Source organism: Pongo pygmaeus, chromosome 17 (genome assembly GCF_028885625.2).
Source record: "Pongo pygmaeus isolate AG05252 chromosome 17, NHGRI_mPonPyg2-v2.0_pri, whole genome shotgun sequence".
Taxonomy (NCBI): Eukaryota; Metazoa; Chordata; class Mammalia; order Primates; family Hominidae; genus Pongo; species Pongo pygmaeus.
The window spans coordinates 37,085,126-37,111,580 of record NC_072390.2 but is presented as its reverse complement, the minus strand read 5'-3'; the positions used below and the strand labels follow the sequence as shown (position 1 = coordinate 37,111,580).

The 26,455-nt window shown below is 38.8% G+C and overlaps 1 long non-coding RNA gene across 2 annotated transcripts in view; it reads left to right on the top strand.

Moving 5' to 3' along the window:
• LOC134738433 (uncharacterized) overlaps positions 1 to 20,069 on the top strand; it is a 211,704-nt gene extending 191,635 nt beyond the window's left edge. The window contains exons 5-6 of one of the 2 annotated variants that reach the window (XR_010124154.1): positions 12,927 to 13,086; positions 19,812 to 20,069. This is a non-coding gene — a long non-coding RNA (uncharacterized LOC134738433). The remainder of the gene's footprint in view (positions 1 to 12,926; positions 13,087 to 19,811) is intronic. The other variant, XR_010124153.1, reaches the window with a different exon arrangement.
• Positions 20,070 to 26,455: the final 6,386 nt, after the last annotated feature.

The following is a 26,455-nucleotide window of genomic DNA, read 5'->3' as shown; positions in this document are numbered from 1 at the left end:
TTGGTTTGTTCTTGCTTTTTTAGTTCCTTGAGGTGCATCATTAGGTTGTTTATTTGAAGTCTTTCTACCTTTTGGATATAGAGCATTTTTGCTATAAACTTTCCTTGTAGTACTGCTTTTGCTGTATTCCATAGATTTTGGTATGTTGTATATCTATTTCCATTTGTTGTATATCTATTTCCATTTGTTTCAAGAAATGTTTTAATATTCGTCTTAATTTCTTCATTGACCTATTGTTCATTTGGGAAAATGTTGTTTAATTTCCATGTGTTTATGTATTTTCTGAGGTTTCTTTTGTCATTGATCTCTAGTTTTATTCCACTGTAGTCAGAAGAGATACTTGATTGTTTTGTGGCCTAAGATATAATCTGTTGGGGGGAATATTCCATGTGTTGGGGGGAATATTCCATGTGTTGATGAAAAGAATATGTTCTACAACTGTTGGTTGAAATGTTCTGTAAATGTCATTTAGGCCTATTTGGTTTAGTGTGTAGTTTCTTTGTTGATTTTCTGTCTGGATGATCTGTCCATTACTGAGAGTAGGGTGTTGAAGTCCCCTACTAATATTGTATTAGATTGTAATTAGATGGTAGTTTTTTTCCTCTCAATACTTTGGAAATGTCACACCATTCCCTCCTAGACTGTATGGTTTCCATTGAAAAGTCTGTTGCTAGACGAGTTAGAGCTCCTTTATATGAATTTGCTTTCTCTTGCAGCTTTTAGAATTCTCTCTTTGTCATTGGCTTTTGAGAGTTTGATTATTATATGCCTTGGGGTAGTCTTAGTTAGGTCTAATCTTTTTGGTGTTCTCTGACCTTCCTGTACTTGGACATTTTATCTTTTTCTTAAGTTTGAAAAGTTTTCTGTTATGATTTCTTTGAATCATCTTTCTACCCCTTGTTCTTTCTCAGATCCCTCTTGAACACCAATGATTCTTAGATTTGGTATTTTGAGGTAATTTTCTATATCTTATAGGCATTCTTCATTTCTTTTCATTCTTTTTTCTTTTTCCTCCTATGACTGTGTATTTTCAAATAGCCTGTCTTTGAGCTTGCTAGTTCTTGCTCTAGTTAGCTTAGGTTTATCCATTCTACTGTTGATAGCCTCTAATGAATGTTTTAGTTCAGCTAACATATAGCTCAGTTGCAAGATTTCTGCTTGATTTTAAAATATTATTTCAGTCTCTTTGATACATTTCTGAATTGCTTTTCTGTGTTATGTTGGAGGTCATTAAGTTTTTGAAAAAACTGCTATTTTGAATTATAGTTCAGAAAGTTTACATATTGCTGTCTTGTTTGGGTCAGTCAGTGGTGCCTTGTGTTGTTGGTTTGAGGCAGTCATGGTTCTCTGTTTGCTGTTGTTTGTAGATGTATGTTTATGTCTTTGCGTTGAAGAATTAATTATTTAATTCACGCTTCTCTGTCTGGCTTGTTTGATTTTTACTGGATGTGTTTGCTTAGAGATTCTTCATAATTTATCTGTTGATTTTGTTTCTCCCCGCCCCCCCCCAACTATGTTGCTGCCTCCTTTTTGGGACTAGATGACATGTTAAGCTCAGATTTGCTTTGGTTCTAGTAAACGATCAGAGTGCCATCTGTCCCAAATGGGAGTGCTCCAAAAGGGGATTTCCTAGTAGTGTGGGAAGGCTGGCTAGGTGTTTGTGCCCAGGGTACTTGTGGAATGAACCTCCTACAGTGTGGTGCTGCTGAACAGCCACTCTGATTTGTCATCTCCTTTGCATGAGTTACAGAGCAGCATTTCCAGGGCTGGGGAGGTAGTTTCACTTCTCCCTTTTGTCTCTGGCTATCTTCAGGAATATTTTTCCCTTCAGGTACTGCTGATGTTTATTGTGGGTTGAGGCAGGGTATCCTGCCAGGGAACCCAAGATGGTGGGAAAGTTGGTTGTTAACCTCGATCTCACATTTTCTAGTGTAGAAACTATGATATGGCGTAAAAAATTTCTGTATGCTTGGTGCTGGGTACACTGAGGGAGGGGTATCATGGATATTGAAGTCTGATTCTTTTACTGTCTGCTTGGAGTATTTTCACATCTGAATGGCCCCAGTAATTGTCTCATTCTTGTATTTGAGTTCTGGGATAATATTGGTGATAATCTCATCACTGTGTATTCATTTTTGTTTCTTTGTTGGGGAGAGTGAAGCCAACTTGCTTCTATACCACCATTTTGTTTTAAAATTTTAAAAAAGTGTTTAATGCATGTATTTTATTAGAATGATATTTTGAGCACTGAGATTTGTGATTTTAGTCTCTTACAGTTACTCTAATGCATACATTTAAAACAATGACCAAAGCAGCAATTATATCAGCTTGCTCCAGGAGTCATTATTTACCCAAATAGTATTTTGGTAAATTATAAAATGAATGTACACAGGAGCACGTTGAGTAGAAATTAAATCAATTTGGGACACACAAGGCTGCTAACTTTTGTACTGGAATCCAATGGCAGATGAGTCATTCTTGGGGTGGAAGGACTCCATGATTTCACAGAACACTAAGTACGACCACCAATGGACCATTTCAACTATCTCACAACCAATGGAAGAGTCAGTTGGTCTCATCCCAGATGCCAAAAGCAACAGACAGGCCATCACAATTTGGCTTGTTCACCTTGTAAATACATGACTTTATTTCTGCTTAAGTCATTCATATAAGCAAGTCTAATAAATACAATAAAATATAGCCCAACCAAAGTCTCATGTCACGTTTTATAGACATGGGTATATGAAACCATGAAGGTGCTAATGAAAAATAGAAGCATTTTCTTATTATCATATTACCATGAAACTGAATCTGCATCCATTCTTAGAAAGGAAATTACATTTCCTGTCTGAAGAATTAGCATAGGCCTACTCATTCTGTGCAAAGATCCTTAAAAAAATCAAATTTTACTTAAAAAAATAGTTTCTGTCTTTAGATTATGTGCCAATAATTCTTTGAAGTAATTATTTTTAAAATGTTGGTACACAGGAAAAGTTCACATTACAGAGTATGAAGAACAAAAACTGGTCCCTCCAAAATGGATTTTTCCCCCAGAAAAATGCACAAGACTTTGAATCACTTAAGAAATATGAAGATCTGTAACAAATGAACAGTTGATGTACAGCAGGATAGCATTTACTTCTGGATATATAAGGAACTTAAGAACTTATACTTATGGAATATCACAATGATTTTCAGAATATTTCACCAAATAGATTTTGGCAAATAGTTTGGCAACACATATATAGGAAGATGATTTATGCTACACATAAATGAAAGGCAAACATAAACACAATTGATGTGTTTTATTATATTACCACAATTTACACTATACCTATACCCACATGGAAAAATTCACAATTATAAATTGTGAATTTTTATAATTTTATAATTATATAATTATAAATATAATTATAATAGAACTATTTGTAATTCACTTTATAGTGAATTACAAATAGTTCTATTAATTATAATGTTCTATTATAATGGAACATTATAATATTCTATAAAAACTAAAAACTAGAACAGTAAAAAACTATTTAAAACAGTCTTTTTACAACCACTATTTGCATAATTTCCAGTAAAGACTTAAAAGCTGTATTAGTCTGTTCTCACACTGCTATAAAGAACTACCTGAGACTGGTAACTTATAAAGAAAAGAGGTTTAATTGACTCACAGTTCCACAGGCTGTATAGGAGGCATGGCTGGAGAAGCCTCAGCAATCTCATAATCATAGCAAAAGGCGAAGGGGAAGCCAGCACACCTTACATGGTGGGAGCAGGAGGAAGAGAGAGAAGGGGGAAGTGCTACACACTTTAACCAGATCTTGTGAGAACTCACTCACTATCATGAGAACAGCAAGGGCATATCTGCCCCCATGATCCAATCACCTTCTACCAGGTCCTTCCCCCAACATTAGGGATTATAATTCAACATGAGATTTGGGTGGGGACACAGAGCCAAATCATATCAGAAGCCTAATACATGTTTGCAAATCTTTTATGGATTATAATAATGTACATTTAAAATTATATTTTAATATTGTGGCATGAAAAATATAAACACCAGTGCAGTGTGTTTTATGCTTAGTCAAAGTTAACTAGTTTAGGGTTTTAGAAACTTTTCCAGGTAAAATAGAGTCAAGTCTACTTTAGATCACCATCCTACAGATTCCTATTTACCAAACCTGGCAATCTCAGTGAACTGTGATTGCACTACTTCACTCTAGCCTGGGCAAAAGGCTAAAAAAAAAACCCAAAACCAAACCAAACAAAAAAACCCACACCTGGCTATCTACCTCAATCCATCAATGACCTTCAGGCCTTTCTTTGAACTTGACAACATCACTCCCAACCTTAGTTTTTACGCTAAAAGAGAGAGAGGAATAGTAATGTGAAACATTTAAAACAAAAATGAAACCTGCATCTTTAGAATGTCATTTTTTGTGCTTTAGAGTTTTCCTTTTCCTGTTGGTTCCTAAATATAGATTCCACATTTTGGTTCCAAGAACTGACTTAGAAAAATGTAGAGTGTTTTAATGTTTGTTTTAGATATATTCTTAGAAAAGGAGCAAAAATAGATATAGGGACCTCAAGCTGTGTCTATAGCAATATCATTCAATATGACTTTTTTTTTTTTTTTTTTTTGAGAGGGAATCTTCCTCTGTCACCCAGGCTGGAGTTCAGGGGCGCCATCTCAGCTCACTGCAACATCTGCCTCCTGGGTTCAAGTGATTCTCCGGCCTCAGCCTCCTGAGTAGCTGGGATTACAGGTGTGTGCCACCACTATTTTTAGTAGAGATGGGTTTTTACCATGTTGCCCAGGCTGGTCTTGAGGGCTGACCTCAAGTGAACTGCCTGCCTTGGCCTCTCAAAATGCTGGGATTACAGGTGTGAGCCACCACGCCCAGCCAATATGGTATTATTTTTACTAACAAATTATCCAACTTGATTACTCTATACAAAAAGTGTATACATACGAAATACATACTACATACAAAACAAAAAACATAGAGAAAACAAATGAAAACTTTACACAAAATACTTGATTCCATCAGTATTTAATGTATTGTTTTGGCTGGAAGACTTTTACTGTGTATTCTTTTCTGATGTTAAGGAATAGTCACATCTATGTAGCATTCGTAACTATAGAAAAATAGGAATGAAGGCCCCAGCCTTCATGAGCGGTGGCTCATGCCTGTAATCCCAGCACTTTGGGAAGCCAAGGAGGGTGGATCACCTGAGGTCGGGGTTCAAGACCAGCCTGGCAAACATGGTGAAACCCCTGTCTCTAGTAAAAATACAAAAATTAGCCGGGCATGGTGGCAGGCGTGCCTGTCATCCCAGCTACTCGGGAGGCTGAGGCAGGAGAATCGCTAGAACCCAGGATATGGAGGTTGTAGTGAGCCGAGGTGGTACCATTGCACTCCAGCCTTGGTGACAGAGTGAGACTCCATCTCAAAAAAAAAAGAAAAATAGGAATGAATGTGTGTGTGTGGGGGGGGGGGTTTTGACACAGCTAAAATACACAAATGTGCTGTTTATAAATATGTATACAATTTAGCAGGGTCATATTATGTGAGTTAATTTCTTTGTCTTGTTTACATTTACCAGTAAGTGGTCCAGAATACAAAATATGGTAACAGAGAACTCAATTTTATACTTACTCCTTGGTACAGTTACCAGAAAGAAAAACTTGCATCCTAGGAATAGGGAGGTATGGAAAACAACTTTTCTTAACTTGGAGATAACACATTGAATAGCTGTCAAAATTCAAATTGACTAGTTTTGAAAAACTTGAAAAGTGTGTTCAAATGAATAAAAAACAAAAGCAATCAGAAGAAACCCATAGTTGCCTAAGAGTCTTAAAAATTAGAAATTTAACACTCTCATCAATACACCACCATTTTGGAACCAGAACTGGGTTTTCTTTGTTTGTTTATTTGTTTTTTTGGCCTATACTTCTGGACTGTGAACTTCACACATGTTTCTCAGTTCTTCCCACCACTTAGGTGGGATACAATGGCTGGAGTGGACTAGAGTTGGGTATTTCCCTTCTTCCACATGGAAGGCAGAGCTGGCCGGAGTTGGATTATTTCTCTTCCCTCAGGTCTGTTAAGCTCTGTTAAACAGTTTCTCCTGAGGGGTGGACCTTATTAAGAACTGAGTGCTCTGGCATCTTTAAAAATGGTTCCTTTTCCCTTCTTCCTGCAGGAAGTATGAGGAGATTTTTCTCCAGTATTCACTGTGAGAAACTGGTCCTGCTCCTGGAGGCAAATTCACAAAAGCACAGAGGCCCTGATGACTGAGTGCCCCCCAGTTTTTAATCTCTGGGGCTTGTTGGCTCTGGGCCTCCAGCCATCCATCAGTGATGTTCAGGTTTCCCTACCTTGGCACTGCTTCCCACAGAGGTTTGTGCTTAGGGGTTTCAGTCTTCTGCATATGGCTAGCCAGTTATCCCAGCACCATTTATTGAATAGGCTGTGGGTGGGTGGTTGCTCCTCAGTGGGGGTTGGTGTGCTAGATCTCTCCTAAGGTCAGGTGTGGTCTGCCAGTAAAGGAGCTGTGATGACGGCCCCTGGTAGTTATCCTGGTTGGGCATCAGAGGCTGTGCTGCAAATGGGTGCAGCAAGCGGGGACCCCAGAAGAGGCCAGCAGATAGGGGTTGCACAGATTGGACTGGCCCTCATCTCATGGGCAAGACCACCTTGCTCTGTTCAGGTCTGGCAGTCATTAAAGGCCAAGGCCACCTAAAGGAGCATGGAGAGTTTCGGGGGATGGGCATCCCCAGCCATGCTCCACTGTAGCTGTTTCTATGCCAAACCCTCTGGGTGCCACATAGACTGGAGTCCTGCCCCTACCCCCTTTCTAAGCAGCTCTCCCTACCAGCTCAAGTGTCCATGGGAGTCTTTGGGTCTCCTGCAGCTAGGATTCTGGAGGTCCATCATGACAGCAGGCCACCCCTTGCCTGTTCAACTCACCCCTTTCTCAGGAAACACTATATTTTAAAACTCTTTCTGTTTTTTTGTTTCCTCTAAATTATATAAGCTTTTAAGGCTTGCTTTCTTTATTTTAAATTTTATTTATTTAAATTGGAAAGTTAAAATTGTGCATATTTATGGTGTATAACGATGTTTTGATGTATGTATACATTGTGGAATGGCTAAATCAAGCTATTTAACATATGCATAACCTCACTTTTTTTTGTGTTGAGAAGACAAAATGTATTCTCTTAGCACTTTTCATGTATGCAATTGTTATTAACTATGGTCACTATGTTGTATAATAGATCTCTCAAACTTATTTCTCCAATCTAATTGAAATTCTGTATCCTTTGGCCAACATCTCCATCCACCCCCAACCTAGTCTCTCATAACCACCATTCTGCTCTCTATTTCTATGAGGTCAGCTTTTTTAGAGTCCACACACAAATGACATCATGTGGCTTTTGTCTTTCTCTGCCTGGCTTGTTACACTTAACATAATGTCTTTCAAGTTCATCCGTGTTGTTACAAATGACAGAATTTTGTTCTTTTTAAAGGCGAAATAGTATCCCATTATATATATACTACATTTTAAAAATTCATTCATCAGCTGATAGACACGTAAGTTGATTCCGTATCTTGGCTATTGTCAATAATGCTGCAATAAATGTGGGAGTGTGGATATCTTTTCCACATACTGATTTCATTCCCTTTGGATATATATCTGGTAGTGAGATTGCTGGATCCTATGGTAGTTCAATTTTTAATTTTCTGAGGAACCCTCCATACCGTTTTCCACAGTGGCTGTGCTAATTCACATTCCCACCAACAGTATTCAAGGGTTCCCTTTTCGCCACATCCTTGCCCACATTTTTATCTTTTTTAAGGCTTTCAGTCCAGCAAATTTTTAAATGATACACACACCTACTACGAACACTAATAAAAAATGACAAAATTTCCAGAATACTTTACAGAAGAAGGTAAAAAACTAAATAACATGTTTTCATTGAAGCATTTTTTCCTAATATCCAAAGACTAGAAACCACACAAGTAGAAGTGTCCACCAATAGGGGATTGACCATATAAACCTAGGTATTTAATATATCCACAAAATGAAATATGTGACAGCTGTAGCTGACTGTAAGGAACAGTACTGGATGGGGCCGAGAGAAGGAGTGTATCTTCTTGTTGCATTTTGTGTGGTAGATGCAGCTTAATGCCACTAGCAGCTTTGCCTCGTTCTGGTGGGGTGGCTGGGCCAGCTGAAAGGCCTCTTTTATAGGCAGAAGACTCTTCTTTCCCATGGCATGGGACTGGCCCTGCTCATGTTCCACTGCAGCTGGCCCAACCACCCCAAGTCCAACGTCTTCACAGAGCCTCCTTGGATGGCTGCAGAGCACCCAGGTGCCCACCTTGTTTTGATGGATGTTACACTGATAAGAGGCATTCAGAAGTTTTCCTAAATGGTTGGAATATTAGCACAACAATTCATTTTTGTTAACTCCCTAGAGTGTGTTCCAACTGACCTTTTATAATAAGTTTTTTTCCAAGTTTACAACTCCTGAGAAGGTAGAAAGATGATGAAATTTCAGAAGAAATTTTGAAATCTGTGAAATCTTAGCCTTTGGGAGCTAGTCTTTGGATACGACATTGTTACCTAAATGATATGCTGTAATCCTAGACCTCCTTTTCAGGAAGCAGGCTGGAAAAACATTCAGTGATGCAGTAGGCTGTGGAATTGCTGAAATGTAGCCTGAGTTTTGGGAAATATGTGATGTGTTAAAATAGCTGGGACCCCAGGGATAGTGATGCACCAGACCAGCTGTGGACCAACATTAATTCAAACCTCTCGACTCTGAGACACGTGGTTTCTCAATATGAACAATGTGGAAGACAGTAATTTTCTGCAAGCTCATTTTCAAAACCTGCTGTGTTTGTACATATTATTTGAGACTTTTTTTTTTCATTTGTTTCAAGTGTATTCATAATTGCTCTTCGAAGCATTTTTATGATGGCTGCTTTAAGATTCTCATCAGATGATTTCAACATCTGTGTCATCTCTGTTGATTGTCTTTTCTCATTCAAATTGAGATTTTCCTTGTTCTTGATATGATGAGTGATTTACATTTACATCTTGGACATTTTGGGTACTATGTTATGAGACTCTGGATCTTATTTAAATCTCCTGATTTAGGGCTCCTCTGGTTTCACATCACCAAGGGGAAGGGGCCTTGCCTGTAACTGCCAAGTGAGGGTGAAAGTCCAGCTTCCCCACAGCCTTTAGTGACACTTGTGGGGGTGCTTTGTTACTCCTGGGGTGGACGGGGGGCAGGCTCCACATCAGGCTTCTGCTGGCACTGCCTGGCTGGCAGGGGGTAGAGGCCCCTCATTACTGGTGTCTGCATGCCCTCCACTGACACTGAGGGAGACGAGGGGCTCACTATCCCTGGGAGGTGGTAAAAGTCCTGGCTTCTCACTCAGCCTCTTCTGGCTCCACCCTACCAGGAAGAGGAGGGGCACCTGGGCCATTATGGGAATAGTATACTGCCATAATATGACCAGCTCTTATCATTTTTAAAAAACTTTTTACACATACACAAAAGTAGAGAGACAAATATAATGAATTCCATATACTCATCATCCAACTTCAACAATGATATTTTGCCAATCTAGTTTCATCTGTCTCCCCCAAACTTGTCTTGCTCATATATGTTATAGCAAACCCCAGATATTATTTTATTTAGTAATACATACTTCATATGGAATTTTAAAAACTGTAACTCCAATTCCATTATCATTTTTAGCAAATTAATAATTATTTCTTAATATATTTTTTATCAGTCTTCATTCAAATTTTCATGATTGTATAAAAAAGCTCTTTTTTACAGTTGGTTTTTTATATTGCAACTCTCACCTTAAAAACAAACAAACAATCTAACATTCTCCCTTGGTAATTGTTGCTCATTTTTCTACTCCCTTTTATGATCAAAGTCCATGAAGGAGACATCTAAACTCACTGTCTTAATTCCTCAACTCCCATTTTCTTTTTAACCCACTTTGATTTTGTCCCTATAAGTCCACTGGAACCACTCAATATCACCAACGGCCTCCATGTTTTTGAACCCAATGGTTCTTCTTAATATATACTCAAGTCCCAAGCAGTTGAGGAAGCTGATGTTTTCCTCCTGGAACATTTTCCTCACATGGTTTCTGGGACGTCATGCTCACCTTCTTTTCTTAACTCACTTGCTACCTCTCCCCTTCCTGATCTCTAATTTTTGGAATACTCTAGGAAGCACTTGGTTCTCTTTAGTATATGCATGTCTTTCTTAGGTGATAAACAAACTTTTCATGTTCATACTAACTTTTCATCTGTCCTCCAAGCTATATGTCAAACTAGCATATACATCATCTTCTCTTGGATGTGTAATAGGCATCTTAAACTTTACATCTTCAAATACTGACTCCAAATCAGACTGTGCTCCTCCCCAGGTCTTCCTCATTTCAGCAAATGGCACAACAATAGTAAAAGAAGAGAGTAATGAGTTAACTTGGCATTGTAAACTTCGGTTATCTGGGGATGCCTCTCTGAAGAGGCAATATCTGAACCGAAGTTAGAATGACGAGAAGGATCTGGTTTAAAAAAAAAGAGAGATGGAGGAATCTGGGAATCATTTATTTATTTTCTTATCCCCACATCTAATCTATCAACAAATTCTTTTTGCTCCACCTTCAGAACAAATATGGAACCTGACCAGTCTTCATTACTTTCATTACTACTACCTTTTACTAAGTCACCATCATTTTTCACTTGGACCACTGCAGTCGTTTTTCAAGTGGTCTTCCACGAGGATGTAATCTCTATCAGGATAGGGACATCTTTTTTTACTGATATACTCCTTGCACTTGCAACAAAACCTGGTAAATATTGATGCTCAGTAAATTATTATTGAATGCTTTCTCTACTTTTATCAGCCATATAAGGTTCATGGTACCTTTCTGCTCAATACATACCCATTCAATGGTTTTATATCACAATTAAACCTAAAATCTGATTCTCACCTTACATGATCTGTCCCCTGCTATCGCCCCAACTCATCTCCATCTGTCTTTCTCCTTGCTCCCTCAACTCCAGCCACATTGGTTTCCTGGATGTACCTCAGACATGCCAAGCGTGCTCCTGTTTCATGGCCACACATGGCTGTTCCTTCCACCTGGGACATTGCTTCCCCAAATCTTCCCTGGCTGGCTGCTTCTCCTAGTTTCTGCTCAAATACTGCTTCTTTGGAGCAGCTTCCCTGACAACATTATTTAGAGTGTCAACACATTACTCTCTTTCGTTTACTATGATTTTTTTCCTTCATAACCCTTATAACCAAAGGACATTTATTAATTTACTTTTTATTGTCTAACAAATTCACTAGAATGTGAGATACATGAGATAACTCTTATGTAACTCTAGCTCAGTAATGTTGTTGAATGAAGATATGTATCAATCCAGCAATATAACCTTCTTGCCTTACAAGTTTGGACATTGAGAACCGGAGAGGTAAGGTTGCTTGTTAGGTTGGTGGCTGAGCTGCAGCTCCTCTGCTATCCTCTGGAGTCTCAATCCAGATTAAATTTTACTACATGACATTGCAATAAGGCCCTGAAAATTCTACTAGTTCCATTCCCTGCCCACTATACATGCAGAGCTTGCTGCATGTTTTTATTTCACATCTTTAACAATAATGCAAGCTGGTTGGCACTTTCCAGGATTTCCCTAAGGGGAGAGGAGGAGCAGAACACCTCTGCTGGTTTCTCCTTTGAAACAGAGACTTTGCAACGTCAGCTGCCATGCCATTGTTGGACAACAATATGTGTCTCAGAGGCAAGGAAAATTTCCCACACTCGGTGCTTACCAGACGCCTGGCTGGTGAGCCCTGGTCTCCCCATTACTCCTGGGTTCCTTGTTTCTTTTTCCTCTCTCTTTGTTATGTCATCTATTCATGACTGGGGCAAGATGCCATGCTATTCTTTCTCAATTCTGGATCAGTCTGTTATTAGCTATTCTCCTTGGGTGCCCTATTCATGAAAACCCAGCCACCCCCAGTTGCAATAGGTGAATTACGTGGAAAAGTTCAAGGCACATTTTTCCTGCTTGGTTTGTGTGTTTCCTGTGATTCAGCAATCTTCAGAGAGAGCTCTTCATCATGTTACACCATCATGGCCTGTGTCTCTTGGTCCAAGTAGGCTAAATCCAGTCCAGAGTTTGTGAACGTTCTCAGGGAATACTAAAGCTAAGGGGCAGCAAAGTGAGTCTGTATTGTGAGTTTGTTTCATCAATCTGTGGTTTTAAGAGACCTAAAAATGGAGATGTACTCATGGTTAGAGCAAGTGGATAGAGAAGGTTAAACACGTGATGCTCCAGTCACTTTAGGTTAAACTTTAATTCCTCTCCAGGTGTGCCTCCCCCAGCTCTAACACTTTCCTAAGTTACCCTGCTTTCTGGACATCAGATTCCCCACTCAGTAAGTGGGGTTCAGAGCAATAACCTGATACAAAAATCTGGTGTTGTGTATTGTGCTTTTAGCTATTTTTAGACAGGAATTGAAGCCAGACTGAGCATCCTTTCATCTGCAGAGCTTAAGTGCAGGATGTTGGGAATCAGGACTCCAATTCATTGAACATGTGCCTGATCCTTTCACCTGTGAAGTTGTATACTTTTCCCCAGTTCAGGAGTTATACATATGTATGTGCCTGCATGCGTGTATATGTGTGTTTGTGTGTGTGTGTGAATGAAAGAACTGAACTGAGTCCTGAAATGCCTTTTGAAATGTTAAACCATCAGATAGAATAGAAATGGTGCAGTATTGTATCTTAAACTTACAGATTAAGTACCTTAATTTCTAAGTATTGTATCTTTACCGTATTTTATAGTATTGTATATTAAACTTACAGATTAATAGCACCAAATCTGTGGAGCTAGAAGATGTGGATTCAAACTCCTGCTGCACATCTTGTATGCTTTTTGATTTTGAAAGAGTTTTTTTTTTTTCCTTTTTGAGCCTTGGCTTCCATATACACAAAATGAAGTTACCAGTAATATCAACCTTATAGGGTAAGCGTGAAGATTAGATAATGTATATGTATATAAAATGTATAAAATGCTTAGGATAGTCTGATATTTGATAAGTGTTCAATAACTATTAGTGTTCAATAAAAATTCTAATTAGTAATGTAATACACAGTGCCATAGAATCAGTGATAAAATAGAATTGCATGTTTTCTATCATATTCCCTTTTCTTTAGAATTTCATTGAAGCTTCTCTCTGCCTAACTGTACACCTTTCCAAAGACAGACCTCCCCAAATATGATACAGTCATGGTGGCCCCTTGAAGGAAATCTCTTCATTGCTTGCTAGTCTTTTGGGAGACCTCCAGGCACTTTTTTTCTAGAGAACTACAGATTATATTTTTATATTTTCCCCCTCATTTTAAGCTGTTTCTGAGGATTTAGGAAGGGGACAAATTATTGTGTGGGATTTACTCTTTCCATTCATTCTTATAAATGAATAAAATCACCTAAAATTCTCACCATGGGGTATTGGGGAGAGAAAAAAGAAACACGGAAGAGAGTGGAGAGGAAAAGCAATATGGAAATGATAGTTTACCACTCAGGACTGAGTTTGACATGCAACAAATTCCAAATAATCGTGCCTCAAACAAGGTAAAGCTTTATTTATCTCATGTAGAAAAAGTTCCAAGGAACGTGACCTGGGGTTAGCGTGTCCCTCTCTGGTCTTCTGTGACTGGATGCCCATATTTTCTTTATGTCATCCTTGGTGTGTGGCTTTCAGCTGTAAGTTCTCTTTATGTCCCATGGTGGCTGCTGGAGCTTCAGTCTCCATGTCCACATTCTTGGGGACATGATAAAATAGATAAAATACAGGATGCCCAGTTACACTTGAATTTTAGGTAAACAACAAATGATTTTTTAGTGTTAGTATGTTCCAAACTGCATAGAACATACTTATACTAAAACCAATTATTTGTTGTTTGTCTGAAATTTAAATTTAAGTAGGCACCCTGTGTTTTTATTTTTTAAATGTAACAACCTGACCTATTCTAGGCAGAAAGGAGGAGGAAGGAAGGAGGGAAGAAGGTCCCAGGCTTGTCCCTCCTAGGTGAGTAAGGCCCTTTCAAACACTTCTGCTTACACCTCATTGGTTACCCTTAGCTACAAGGGAGAATAAATGAACGCCCAGAAGAAAATTGACCTTCTGTTAGTAAGGAAGAAGGAAAAGAAAATAAATACTGGGTAGACAAATAGAAGTTTCTGTGACAGGCAGAAGTTTGTTCCAGTGCTTCTGTCAGGTGGATGAATGGAGGGATCAGACTTTCACAGCACTTTTTAACAGTTTCTTAAGTGGGACATCTTAAAGTCTTCCTTTCAACCTCTTCACTCCTCTACGGCAGTTTAGCAGTGTTAGATGCTACAAAGTAACCCAAGGACATTGTCCTTTTTTCTGGAAGACTTTCCTATCCTTTTTGTATATGGAAAAATATAAATTAATTAGAAAAACTCAGCATATTAACGTCTGTTTTAGGAATGTCCCTAACTTAGGTATTTTGGGCACATGGTTTTGGGCTATGTACTAATTGTTGATTCATTCTATATCGTTTCATCAGTATCTCCTGAGATATAAGTATGAAACACAAACCACCACCTTAGAATAGTTTAAAATAAATCAACAAGCTTTAATCCAACAGACAATAAATATGGAGCTTTCCAATCTAACATACTTCGTACTTTCTTGGCTATAGAAAGAAGTCCATTTATGCTGAAATATTTGTCAATGATAAGAATGAATTTCTTGTTAATGAGTAATTTATTGTTAACAAGTAACAAGTAAAGGCATTTTAACATAGCACAGGAGGAGGATATTCAATACAGTTAAAGGCAACACTAAGCAGACAAGAAAACAAATAGGTTTATGAAAATGGGATATTTGAGCCCTTTAAAAGCTTATGTCTACAAATGACCAGTTTTTAAAAGAATTCTGGCAATAGATACAGAACAGATATAGTAGTATGGCATTTAGAAACCCAAAAAATAGCTTTGATCTTGGATTATGCTATGCAGTGGCTACAGGACTAGGCAGCAGCAGTGGCATAAGGTATCCCAATAGTATCTCTGCTCAATGACCCAAGGCCTGGCAGGAGAAATCTTGGGCTGGGAGACTTGAAGATCATGTTTGGTGGTGAAGCCAAGCAGATGGTTCACCTGAAGCATTGCTCCAAGAGGGCTAATTAGAGAAACAAACCTAGGTACTTGCCGAGGTACCCGAGTATGCAGGTTGGAATGAAAGTAGAAGGCGAAGCCTCCTTTGGGTTTGCACAAGATCCAGAGTGCAGGGGACAAAGACTTTTTGTAGTGTGTGCTCAGTCTTTTCTGTGGGTGGGAAGGTGCGGTTAAGAGCACTGTGCTGGTCTGGACAAGGGGGTCAAGGAGACATACAGCATGGTGGTAAGAAGTATGGTGATCCCTTGTTTACCTGGGACTCAGTTCCAGATCATAGAACTTATAGCATAAACTGGGAAAGTCCTGGTCATACTATGAAAAAAGAAGGTGTTGAAATCCCAAGTGGACTTTGGGCCCAGTTGGCCTATACAGTAAGGAATCATCAGTTATCAAAGCTGAAAGAAACCTCAGAGGCTGTCCATCTATGCAAAACTTTTAACTCAAGTAAGATCTCTCTCAATCAGCAGTCCTCAACTTTTTTGTCACCAGGGACCGGTTTCACAGAAGACAATTTTTCCACAGACTGGGGTGGACTAGAGAGGATGATTTTGGGATGATTCAACCATGTTGCATTTATCATGCACTTTATTTTTATTGTAATATATAATTAAATAATTATGCAACTCACCATAATGTAGAATTAGTGGGAGCTCTGAGCTTGTATTCCTGCAACTGGACAGTCCCATCTGGGGGTGATGGAGGACAGTGACATGGAAGTGTGTTGCTTATGTCCAGTGTACTCCGTAATCTCGTTTTGGTTGCTGTCACTGCAGAAAATTCTGCTTCACTGAGATAGGATGCTGGAAATGGAAGCAGGCTTTTCAGTGCTTTTGTGGCATTTCACCTTGACTTTAATCCAGAACTATGGAGATTTGAAGTTTTCTCAAACATACTTTTAAGGCTACCATCATATGCAATCTCAAGCAGTTGATCCTCTTCTAGCATGGACAAGATCTATTCACTTGGCATATTCACAAATGAGTCACAGATCCATTCCTTCCCAGTTTGGGAGTCTTTTGTGTTGGGAAGTAATGCTCAAACTCTTGAAAGCTGAGATAGGTGATCATGCACCAGCTGGGAGAAAGACAGCCCTGGCTCTGTCTCTTTCAAAATCTTTGCTAATGTTTGAAACATGTCAGAGATCCCAGTTCCCAATGTTCACTTGTTGCCCCCATAATTCCAGTTTGGCTTTGAATGAAGCCACTTTATCTGCCAACTTGAATACAGTTGTCATTCTTCCCTGAAGTGACATGTTGATTTTATCGAACAGGTTGAATATGTCCCAAAAGTAAGCAAGTTTTGGAACCCATTCTGTGTCACTGAAATGTGTTGCCAGTGGTGACTCTTTTTCTAAAAGAAATCTCTGCAGTGGCTCTCATAACTCAAAAACTCTGGCCAGTGATCTACCTTTAGAAAGCCATCTCACTTCTGTGTATAAGAGAAGACATGTGTGCTCTGTGTCCATCTCCTCACAGAGCTGAGTGAACAAACGTCAGTTAAGGGCATGTACATTATTATGGTTGATAATTTTAATCACACCCTGCAAAACATTGTTAAGTTCAGGTGACGTTTTTTGGCTAGTCAGCATTTCTCTAGGGATTACACAGTGCATAGACTTACACTCTGAAGCAACCTCTTTGACCCAAGTAGTGAAACCAGAAAGCCATCCAGTCATGGCAGCTGCTTCATCCATGCATAAACCTACCCAAAATGACCAATTCAGTTTTCCTGACATGCAGTCATTCAAAGGCTTGAACAGTTCTGCAGCTGTGGTGTTGGTTGGCAATAAAAGTGCACAAAACATATCCTCATGTGCATCCTCCTGAAAAATAAATCACGCACAAACAAGTATTGTTGTCTTGTGGTCAACATTGGTAGACTTGTCAACCTAGATTGTGTACCACAGTGGCTCATTAATTTTCTCTGACAATTGTGCCTCAATAGCCTCTGCTATTTCATCAATTCATCTAGTTTTGGTACTAGCTGAAAGAGGAACAAGTGCCACTTTTGAACCACAGCCTCTCCTAAAAGTTCATGACAGGCCAGGTGCGGTGGCTCACTCCTGTAGTCCCAGCACTTTGGGAGGCTGAGGCGGGGGAATCACTTGAGGTCAGGAGTTCAAGACCAGCCTGGCCAACATGGCGAAACTCCATCTCCACTAAAAATACAAAAATTAGCTGGATGTTGTGGCAGGTGCCTATAGTCCCAGCTACTTGGGAGGCTGAGGCAGGAGAATCGCTTGAATCTGGGAGGTGGAGGTTGCAGTGAGCTGAGATTACACCACTGCACTCCAGCCTGGGCAACAGAGTGAGACTCCATCTCAAAAAAAAAAAAAAAAATCATCATGACAGATGTCCTTAGCAGCAGGCAGGATCAACTCTTCACCAATAGTAAAGGGCATCTTACTTTTAGCAATTCAGTTAGCCACTAATGATGCTCTCTGTGCAGACACATTTGATGAAGTGGTGGCCTTCAATAATTGCTTCTGTTCTTCGTGTTCATGTTTTTTTCTTTTGAAAAACTCCAAAGGCTTGTCTTTTAATGCAGGGTGCCTCATCTCCATGTAGCAAAGCAGTTTGGAAGGTTTCATGGCTTCGGTGGATAGCCAGTCACCACATATTATACAAAGCAGGCTTGGAGAAGGTGAATCACCTGGTGCAATGAAACCATAATTTAAGTAGGACTCTTGGTATTTTCTTTTAAATGAAGATTTCTTTTTGTTGGCAGTCTTAGAGTCTTCTGCTGTCTCATCATTGGGTCTTTCCCTCTTTTCAAAGAAGCTCTCTAGTGACGTTTATTTTTCACTCATTTTGGCTTGGGTTAGCTTGTGGGCTTACCAAAACTGTGACAGAGACAAGTGCGCAGTGCAGGAAAGAGGCTTGGATGGAAGTGGTAAATAAAATAATGGGCAGGCCACACACAGACTGAAATAAGTGTCAGATTCTGACTTAAAGCCTGCCACCAGATGCAGCTGTACAATCAAAGTACATCAACTCACTTACCACTATAAAGCCTGACACCAGATGCAGCTTAATTGTCATTTGCCACTGACTGATAGAATTTTGTTATGAGTCTGCAAGCAATTGATTTACTAAGGTCTCTGTTCAGTCAAACCTCTCTGCTAATGTTAATCTGTATTTGCAGCTACTCCCCAGTGCTAGCATCACTGCCTCAGCCCCACCTCAGATCATCAGGCATTAGATTCTCATAAGGAGCGTGCAACCTAGATCCCTCACTTGCACAGTTCCCAACAGAGTTCGTGCTCCTATAAGACTCTAATGCTACCACTGATCTGACAGGAGGTGGAGCTCAGGTGGTAATGCGAGCAATGGAGAGTAGCTGTAAATGCAGATGAAGCTTTGCTCACTCACCCACCACTCACTTCCTGCTGTACGGTCCAGTTCCTAACAAGCCACAGACTCGTATTAGTTGATGGCCCTGGGGGTTGAGAACCCCTGCTCTAGATTACCCACAACTGGCAGTTTGTCTTCCTGAACACTTCTGTTTTATTTCTTATTTATTTTTTCCAACTTTTAGGTTCACTGGGTTTGTTATATGGGTAAATTGCATGTCATTGAGGTTTGGGGTATGAAGGATCCCATCACCCAGGTAGTGAGCATAGTACCCAATAGGTAGTTTTTCAACTCTTGTCCCCCTCCCACCCTGAACACTTTTAAATGGTTTGAATTTTTAGTTATTATCATGCTACTGAAGAATTTTTAAAATGGAAAGTTACAATAAAGCAGTTCTCTTTTATTTTAATCTATTCAGAAATGAAAGTCCCTTGTACACATTTCAGTTCCTGAATAACTGGGCATTTACTCTTATTGATAACTACTTAAATATCAATTTTATAAACAGAGACGTACTGGGAAAATAACAGAATTTATAGCCAGAAAGTCTGCGTTTGAGTCCCAGTTCTATGCTGAATGAATTCTTTGACCTTGCTAGATTAAGAAGTTCAGAGAGATTATGTGACCTGCTCAGTACGGCAGAGCATTGTAACGACCTAGAATCTGTGCTCCAGAAAACCAAGCCCATATTCTGAGTTCCTCAGACTTCTTTGCTTTATCAACTATAATTCCCTTGAGTTGTTGGCTAACATCTTGCTAATGTTAAAACAGAAATCCGGGGTTCCTACTGATCCTCTTCAGGCTATGGTGACACAAAAGAATGTAAAGAGGCCCGTATCTTGATGACATATCTTTTTAGCTAAAAAATGTGCATATTATTACTATGCATCTGCAGCACAGCCTGTAACTTCTCAGTTCACTTTAACTGCAGTCTCATGACTGACACAGATGTTATTGCTCCCCAATTACAGTGTTTTCTGCTTGGAGGCATCTTGTTCTTTGTAATAGATCATGGGCCAGAGCCCCAGTGCTAAACATTAGCTAGTAATTTATGATCATACCTTCTGAGCAGAGAGGGCAGCCATAGCTCACTTTGGACTTGGAAAAGCACTCCAGGTTTTGCTTCAGCTCTTTTTTTTCCTCTTTTCTTTTTCTGCATTTGCTCATTACTATATCTTTTCAATTTAGGGATGGCCTGGATCCTGCCATGTAAATCAAAGAAGAGAGGGCCTAACTTAGCTGCCTAGCCTGGATCACCTGGAACCCATTAGGATACAGGATCATAAACACCTCTATTTTCCCTTCAGAGAGAGACCAGAACCACTGGAGTTAAGCTACCTGCATAAGAGTTGAGTGCGATCAGCTGTACTTAATCTTTAAATGTCCAACCCACCGATAACCTTTGGTTTGCTTTGATAACTATGAAATAAATTCTCACTGCATTGGATACTGGCATTCTGGTTTTTATTCAAGGCTGTATTGCAGATGTCATGGAATTTTGGACTGGACAGCAGTCCTTGGAGATCTCTGGGCCCGGTTACTGGCTTTCAGGCACTTAATTTCTAAGCCTTCCTCTGCCAACTCTAAATTTCTTCAGGGAATGACATGGCATTTGTGCATTACCAAGCTTTAGGTACTTTATGGGGTGAAAACCATTTGGAGGTGGGAGAAAGGTAAAAAAAAAAAAAAGAAAGATCCATCAAATCCAAAGCTTTACAACATAGTGTAACAGAAAGTGCAGTTGAAGTTTTGAGCATCTTGGGTTTGAATTCAACTCTTCTATGCTTGCCCCTCCTCCCATGCCGTGTCTCCCATCCCCCACCAGTGAGATCTTGGGAAAATATTAACTCTTTTGGCCTTGTTTGTTTTTTCCTCTGTATAATGAGGGCAGTGTTCAATGCCTCTCAAACTTGCATGTATATATCAACCACTTGGGGATCTTGTTTAAATGCAGTTTCTGATTCAAGCAGGGCTGGAGTGGAACTCTAGATCCTACATTTCTAAAAAGCTCCCAGTGGATGCCAACTCTGTGGGTCCGAGGACCATGCTATGAGTAGTAAAGGACTAAATCAGTGGTTCTGGCTAAATCACATAAAGAGCAGTTAAAAACACTGATGGATTCATTTAAAACCAGTTAACTCAGCATCTCCATTGGTGCAGTCCAGACACTGAGCGTCTTAAAAACTCTCAGGTGATTCTGATTCTGATATGCAGCCGTGGCTGAGAACCATAAGCCTAGGTCAGCGATTCTGAAACTTGAGTGTGCATCAGAATCACCTGCAGGACTTGTGTGACAACACAGGTTTCTGGGCGCCACTCCCAGAACTTTTGATTCAGTTAATCTGGGCAGGGCCCCTAAATTTGCATTTCCCAAATGATGTTGACACCTCTGGTCTGGGGACCAGAAACTGGTCTAAATAATCTCTAAGGTCCCTTTCAGCTCTGAACATAGTTTAAGCCATCAAGAAACTCTTCTTTTTCCATAGCACGTATTCAAATATAGATTATTCGTGACTATAGTGTATGAATTTTGAAGTCAATTACTCAGTTGAACCACGGCATCTGTTCAAAACATGAACTTCTTTTTTTCATTTACTTTTCAAATATTACTTCTTGTTCTGTCCTGGTTATAAACACAAAACATGACTACTATAAAAGTTGTGGAAAAGAAAGATAAATATAATCCAGAAATTTAAAAAATTCCCATATAACAAATTACATTCCCATCCAATATTTTCTTTTTATGCAAGCAAATATGTATTTAAATAGTTATAATAGTCTATACAATTTTATCTTCTGTATAAACTGTTAAGTGTGGGTTCTCAAGTGCTGTATCTGGATTTATATCCTGACTCTAACACCTAATAAGCTTCAGGATCTTGGTTCAAGTTCCTATCTCTCTGTATTGAACTTTTTTCATTTGTAAAATGGAGATAGTAATAGTGCCTACCTTGTAAGTTTGTTTTGAGGATTAAATTAGCTAATACATTTAAAGCTGTTACAAGAATAGCTGGCTCATAATACTGTATTAATTTTATTATTATTTAACATAACAATATTTTTTCTCAATCAAAAGTTAAAGAGACTCTATAAACATAACCTTTTGTAGACTTCGAACTATTCTCTAGTACTATCCCTACACTAATTTATCCGTTTTCTTGTTTTTGTTGATTATAATGTTGTTCTGAAAATCTTTGTATATGACTTTTTGCTCATAGACATGAATTTCCTATAAGTAGTAAGAAGTAAATCTAATAGGTGTCTATATCAAAATGCAGATTTAGGGTTCTTCATACATATGTACAGCCCTTTGATGATATATTTCTGGAATTTAGGAACAGTTAAGGCCATGACTTGTTATTGATAATTAGCCTGTGCTGGAAATGGAAGAGGGTAGAAGAGCCTGTTTCTGCTTTCTCCTCATCCCAAACTATTTATTAATTCAACAAGAATCAAAGGGTGCTGTGGGGCACAACAAAGGGAAGAAGGCTTAATCCTATTCTTGTTTATCTTTGAGTTGTAGAGGTCAGAGTTAAACAAAGCTGTCCGGGCTTAAGTGTGGGTTACTGTTGGTGAAAATGGGACATACATTTATGTTAAAGGTAATAGCTCTGCTGTTTATATTTAGCAAAAGGTCAAAGAATACTTGGCAGATCCTCATGGTAGACATTTCTATCATTTGTGAGCAAATTAATATTAAATATATTCATGAGCTATCATAAGACAGTATTGGGCTAAATTTATGTTCATTTTTATCATAATTCTTTACACAAATGTTTTCACTCTGAATATATATCATATGATGGAGGCATTATAAAATAGTAAAAGTGCATGAATTTTGAAGTCTCATAGACCTCGGTTCAAATCCTGGCTCCATTACTTTTGAATTATATAGTCTTGAGGTAAAAAGAGATTCTGCTATGTCAGTTTTCTAATCTATAAAATGAGTGTTTGTGTGTGTATGCACATATATATCTGTCTATCTATCTAGATATAATTCTAAATTAGCAAGTAAACCATGTATAAATTAATCAAGTGTATTTTAGAGCAATTAGGCTGCAGTCTGGTAACTAGGAGACTATACAATGTTGAAATTAGAAGTTTTTGAGATTCATAAGTTAAAAAAACTGGGCCAGGCATGGTGACTCACACCTGTAATCCCAGCACTTTGGGAGGCCGAAGTGGGCAGATCACAAGATCAGGAGTTTGAGACCAGCCTGGCCAACATGGTGAAACCTGTCTCTACTAAAGATACAAAAAATCAGCCGGGCATGTTGGCGCATGCCTGAAATCCCAGATATTCAGGAGGCTGAGGCAGGAGAATCACTTGCACCCGGGAGGCGGAGTTTGCAGTGAGCTGAGATCGCGTCTTTGCACTCCAGCCTGGGTGACAGGGCAAGACTCTGTCTCAAAAAAAAAAAAAAAAAAGAATTTATTAAATTTTAGTGATTAATAATCAAGCCAAACTATATTTTAACCAGCACTGGAATTGATTTATATAGAAGTATGAGACCAAATATGCCTACCTTATGATACTCCCTTTTCCCCTTTGGAATCAAAAAATGGAATGAGGTTCTTTTCTCTAGACTGATGCTTCTGTAATCACAGCTCTGTCCCCAACCTATTCAGATGGCTTCCCTGTATTACCAGCATGACCCTTCCATAGTCAGGCCAGTACTGTCTGTATTTTAGGACCTTTCCTTGCTCATTCCCACATTCATGTAGATTTCTGTTTTCAGGAAGCTTATAGCCTAGAAAAGAGGAAGAACATCAAACTATGTAGTTATTGAAAAGAGGGATGAGTATTGTATGGAAATTTACAGAGTGTGATAGCAACAGGGAGCTGGGAGACCTAATCTGGCATTTCTGAGAAATGCCATTTATTCATTCAACAAATACTTGACGGACACTTAGTATGGACCAGACATGTGTTAGGTCTAGTTGGGTATTTAAAAGGAAACATTACAGACATAGTCTGTAAAAATGATGTGTAGCTGGAATTAAAAGATGAATAAGAAATAACTGTGACAGGAGGTGGGAGAGGAAGATGATTTTTGGAGATGGCAGGAGGGCTGAGTGATGGTTTAATGTGGGGCAAAAGCAAATGAGTTGAGTCAAAACTGTATTGAGCAGCTGGGTTGACGGGGGCACCATTTACTGAAACGATGGATAGCAGGTTTGGAGATTCATTTATTTGTTTATTCCACAGTTACTTATTGATTCTATTTTATATGCCAGACCCTGTTCTAGGCATTAGGAATAAAACAATGAATAACAAGACCAACATTCCTGCAAGGTAGTCTACAATCTATGGAGGAAAGTAGACAATAAAATATATAGTATGTCCAATATTGACAAATGTTATAAAGACAAGTCAGGAAAAGAGGTTAAAGAATGCTAGATCGGTGGGGGTGTTGCAATTTTATGTAAAATTGTCAGGGAAAGCCATACCAACAGGTGATAGTTGACTGAAGTCTTCAGGGATGGGAGAGAACAAGTGCTTATATCAGGTGGAAAAATAGGAAAAGCAAGTGCAAAGGCCCCTGAGTTGGGAGCATGGCTAGAGTAGTGAGTTGGGGGACGGTAGTAGGAGATAATGTCAGGGAAGCAAATGAGTGGAGAGGGATTATTCAGGGTGTTGTAGGCATTATAATGCCTTAGGCTTTTACTTAGAGCAGATGGGTGACATTGAAGGGTTTTGATCAGAAGGGTACATTTTAAAAATGTAACTATGATCAAGTTCATTTAAACATGTTCATTAAAAAAAATCACTCTAAGTTCAGCTTTGGGCATGCTAATTTTTGAGACTCAAGAGATATCCAAATGGGTTATTCAAAGATAATTAGATACATGAATCGAGCTCAGAAGGTGGTCTGCAGAGACAGGCATGTGTGGGTCATCAGAAGTTCAGTGACAACCAAAACATCAAGCCATGGGGATTGATGAGACTATCCAGGAAAGAGTACAGAATGCAAGGCACAGCTGTCCTGGGATGGTACCTTGAGGTGGTTGGGAGAAGAGCAGGACTCCGTAACTGAAATGGCAGAAGGTAGGAGAGAACTTGAAAGACAGTGGTGTCAGGAAACCCAGGAAAGGGCTCTGAGAAGGATAGAGGGTAAACAATGCCCAAAACATGTTGGAAGGTCACAATAGGACAGAAGAGTGTCCATTAGACTAAATAATGTGGGGAACATCAATAACCTTGGCAAAAGCAGCTTCAATGGAATATTGAGGAGGAGGATGGAAGAGGAAGGTAAAGAAGTTGATGAAGCAAGCCCAGGTAAACTTTCTAACTTTGGCTGCCTAGGGGAGCAGAAGACAGGATAGCAGCTGAAGGAAGAGTTTTGTAAGGTGAAAAAGACTCAAGTATGAGTTTCATGTTGATGAAAAGAAGGTACCACTGGAAAGAAGGAAGTTTAAATCCCAGAGAGCAGCAGTGATAGATGGAGTGAGATTCCCAAGAGGGTAGGCAGGAGAAAATGAGACCTAGAGCAGAGTGGAGGGATTAAACTGAGATGGAGGGAGGGAAACTTGAGAGACCAACATAGAGATAGGAGAATGGCTGCTAGTTGGTGGAAGTGGGAGGCCTCGGTAGTGTTTTACACGTATATGTAATTGTGACGTGTTCTTACGGTGGGTCAAACATGGGGGGAATGGGTGGGGCTACTGGCTGCCACATGATAGAGCTGTCAATTACTCCACTGTCCCAGGAGCCCAAGAAAATGGACCTATTATTATTTTTAAAATATGTAATATCCTTTATTAAACATTGCATATAGCCACTTGTGTTTGGGTTTACACCTACAACTGCAGTGTGACTTGCTATTTTTTTTTTTTTTGGCAAATTCCACCATTAGTTTTATAATTTTATAACCACCAAGAATGTCACAAAATCAGTGATAAATGCTTAATAACTATTGGATTCAGCAAAGAAGTTTCTATGTCACTCAAGAAGAGTTATAATTCTGACATGAATATTGGCTCATTTATGTTAACAAGAAAAATGGAAGTGAAATAACAAAGATATATCTTAAAAATTTTTTTCATGGTTTGAATTTTTTTTTTGATGGACCTATTCGTAAGTGCGACTTCTTTTTGCTTACAAAATTTCAATGGACCATCTGACAGGATCTGGCCTAATATCATGGAAAGAAAAGTCATTTTCTTTCCATCATTTTGTACTGATTATTATTTAAGTTCAACATATATTTTGCAACAGTGTTCTTACAAGTATTTGTATTACACGCTTTTAGAAACACTTGTATTAAACTAAATTTTATAATGGAACTTCTACATTAATTTTTTAAGTATATGACAAATTTGTTAACTTTACTTACTATTTGGTCAAATGGAATTTTCCCAAGTCTCTCTGAAATCCATTCAGAAAATGAATATAGCTTAGAAAATATAACGTATTTCTTCTTCTTCTTCTTTTTTTTTTTTGCTTGAGAGGACCCATTTCAACAGGTGTATGTAAGAAGAAATCAGAACTTACATGTATACCTGCCTTCAGTTAATTCAGTGTTACCAAATATTTTAATTACTTGATCTTCATTTTTTATCTTCAATTTCACCATTTGTTCTACACAGGAGAATTATAAAGGATTTTTCCCCACATATAAATAGGAAAAAGCATGAAACAAACCATACAATATCTAACAATTCTTTAAGATGCAACTCTAAGCTTAATTTCAACAAAAACTACTTTCAGAGTTTAAGGGAGCTGTTTACACTGATGAATTGATCTTGCCAAACCATTTCTAGCCTTGAGTCAAGTTAGACAAGTTCTTCAACATGAAGCGGGGGGTAAAGATGAAAATTTGTATTTGAAA